We start from the raw sequence: 3,641 nt of genomic DNA, 5'->3' as shown, positions 1-3,641 counted from the left end.
ACACACACACACACACACACACACACACACACACACACGCTTCTTCATTCTTTCTCTCTCTCTCTCTCTTTCTCTCTCTCTCTCACACGCACACGGGCTTTGTTTTTCTCCTCCATATGCAGAGTCAATGTGAAGTAAACGTGTTTATTCAGAAACGTATATACAGATACCAGAAGGAAATAATAGTCGTAACATTGGGCTATTATTTATATGTGATCGCCCCGCGACGTTAAATCACTTCGGAGGCGTTACTGATCATCCAGCCGGCCCGGTTGTATCCGCTATGACACCGCCTCAATAATCGCATGTATATATCTGACCAGGAGTGTCATAATATAGATATCTGTATATTATAGCGTATATTATATTATATCTATGTTATGACACTCCTGATCTGAAAACTAAAATAGAAACTACGAGCAGATCATTAAAGATGTGCGCCACCTAGTAACGGCGTGCAATCCAGGTTCGAATCCTGGTCACGGCACCATTTTATGTCACCGCGTGCTTTAAATTAAAGCCCACGTGCAACGGCGTGATCGTATTTATGTTTTAGTACCTTGTGAGGGAATAACCCGGCTCGAGGATATAAAATACAGCCATATGATAAACAACTCCACGCATGACTTTATATAATACACGCATAAATAATATTTATTAATTAATCCCTCTCCATCACCGTACACTTCAATCCCAACACCTCAATCCTAATAAATTCGTCATGTATTCTAATGACTACCCAGCGCTTGCCTACAAGCGCTGTTTCTACCGTTGTTAACCGCTACTTCTCGCATGATCTATTCCCGCGACACATATACTCATAACCACGCTAAACTGTATTACTAACCAGCAATACTGTCACGTCCGAAATCTATATTCTTTACTCTAACAACAATCTAAACAGTCTGTACAATCTAAACTAACATACAAAGAAAAACCATATTTACGTATACGCCATCTCGTCGAAGGTTGGTTAGATCGTCTCGTAGTCGTCCCAGCACACTCTCCCTTCTCTGTTACGTTCTCTGCTTATTTATGCTACTTTTTTTAGCGCGGTCGACCTCTCTTCTTCGGTCACTGGGCGTACCCCTCGTTTCCCTTTGTTTATTGTTATGCTGCTTTTGTTCCTCCCCCACTAGGTTAGTAATGTCATCTTAAACTCCATCGCTCGGCTATTACTGACCGGTGGCCAGTGGCGAAACAGTTTCGCGTTCCCGTCCGTGCCGTCCTAGGTTACACATGCCCCTCTCACTGAAGTGACGTACCTCCGGGACGTCTATTCTCGTGTCCTCACGAGCTTTTTGCCCTCAGCTCATACCGGCGTTGAAAGGAATAGGCCCTTGCGTTGTGTTTATGATGTTGGTAGTATAGTGTTTAACCTATTTCCCCCAAAGCTGTGCTGGATGCTGTATCCTTTTCGCGTTCCCGTCCGTGCCGTCCTAGGTTACACACAGCGTAATTGTTAAACGCCGCGCACGTAGTGCGTTTACCTTGCCGCTAATCTCGCTCTTCTCCAGTTCGTCTGCGTGTCCAATGACAGCGATAGTGTCACGTACGACGCATCAACGACGTCTCATTCCTGCATCGATGCTAATTGGGATGATTCCTTAATACTACTGTATAGGGCTGCGTGCTAATTAACCAGGAGCGCTTCTAGCCCGGTGAGGTGTGCTGCTAATTACGCACCTCGTTATTATTGTAATATCATAAGACTCCGTTACTCGTATATATATTCGGAACTCCACCTGAACCCAGCTGGTAATTGAAGAACCTGGTTAGGATTGTAGGGCGTTCGGCCAGTTTCAGAATCAGTATAAGTAGACTCGCTCGGACAGAGAGGGGGAATATTAGTTATTACATGGACAGTTACTATGTAAGATGTAGAGAACGGAAGACGAGACGCGGTACCTAGGCATGGGTACCTTGGTTGCCGTAGTATGTATATATTTGTGTGTTCGACGGAGTAGTAATAACGACAAAGTTCAATAACTAATCTGCGACTACGGCTCTATCTGACGAGACTCTACGCTGCTACTCTACCTTGCTATCTACGAAACATCTCTACCATTTGCTAAGTCTACGCTGCTACTCTACCTTGCTATCTACGAAACATCTCTACCATTTGCTAACGCTACGCTGCTACGATTCCGGAGCTGAGGTTATCACCTAAACAGAAGTACAATAATACAACTAATTACACGGCCCGTGCCAACTAAAACCCGTGTTTACGCGTGCCACGGTCGTGATACCGGCAGCAGCTTGTCGGTCATGCTAGCTGCTGGGTTATCAGACACGTTGCCAGGCGGAGGCCTGGAAGGTCGGGCTTCAACATTATTTCCGCATTAAAAAAAAAAATTATGGAATTAAACAGTTGCAATGTACTTTTTACTGTGTTTCAAATGTTAAAATTTCATTTTAAAACTAGTCAACGTACACCATTTTCCATGTAGCATTTCAAAAATAGAAGGGGGAAACCACCTCACACACTCTCCCCCTTTACGGTGCTTCGCGCCTTCATGACTAGGCTTAAATATTAGTCAATCCCTGGCGACGGCCCTGGGTTACTATTAGAATCTGTTTTTTACTAACAGTTGTTGGTTTACTATTATACTCTGCTATACCACACTAACCACAGTCGCTTTAATATCAGATGCGGTTATATTACTAATAATAACTGCTCATACACTGACGCTGGTGATATCAAACATTCCTCGGCAAAAAAGCTTCGTTTATTCTGCGTTCAACACTAGTTGCCTGCAGCTTGCCTACTATGTTAACATGCAATCAAACCAATGCAGTAGCATGTCTTTTATATTTATATTTTTTTGTGTTTTAGCGTTTTTAAGTTTTCGCGATTTCTAGTATATCGTTGTATAAGCCTAAACCAGTTCTAAACCTAACCCTAATTCTAACCCGGACCATGACCCTGACTCTATCGCTATCGTTATTCCTAACCATTACTCTAATCCAAACTCTAATACTACTAATAATCCAAGTTCTAATACTACGAAACCTTAATTCCCACGTAACGTGTTAACGTAAATGTACGTAAGAACAGTTCTTCGACGCACTATAAACGCGCTATATTAGTAACGCATATATACATGTTCATGAGTGCATGTTAGATATATACATGTTAGATATGCATGTTAGATATACATGAGTCATTGCAAGACGAAAGACATAGCTCATTCCTAAACATTTATAAGCAAAAATCATACATAATACACACACATATAGTTCATATACGATCACATAAAACTCATATAACACATGTGCAACGCATATAACATTTTTCACAGAACGCACGAGTTGTGATTAAAGAGTTTCGTGGCCCGTGTAACTACTATTGGCCGCTATTATGACGATTAATGACGTCATCGTGGTGGTGCTTACGATAAAACCTTCCAACATACCAAGACGCAGCCATCGCCCAACGACAACAACTGTGTCACGGCACTCGTATACTTCATTAATATCCGCCATCGATGAAAATGGCGTTCAATATCTAACATAGCGAAGAGTTTGTCGAAAATGTTTCTGGATATAGAGTTATAGCAATTCATGTAATGCAACCTCCGTAGACTTCGCAACCTAAGCGAGAAATCCCGCGCACATCACGTAGTAAATCAACTACATAA

This window comes from Priapulus caudatus, unplaced genomic scaffold, assembly GCF_000485595.1.
Source record: "Priapulus caudatus unplaced genomic scaffold, Priapulus_caudatus-5.0.1 Scaffold2364, whole genome shotgun sequence".
In the NCBI taxonomy this organism is placed as follows: Eukaryota; Metazoa; Priapulida; class Priapulimorpha; order Priapulimorphida; family Priapulidae; genus Priapulus; species Priapulus caudatus.
Note: the sequence above shows the minus strand (reverse complement) of the source record.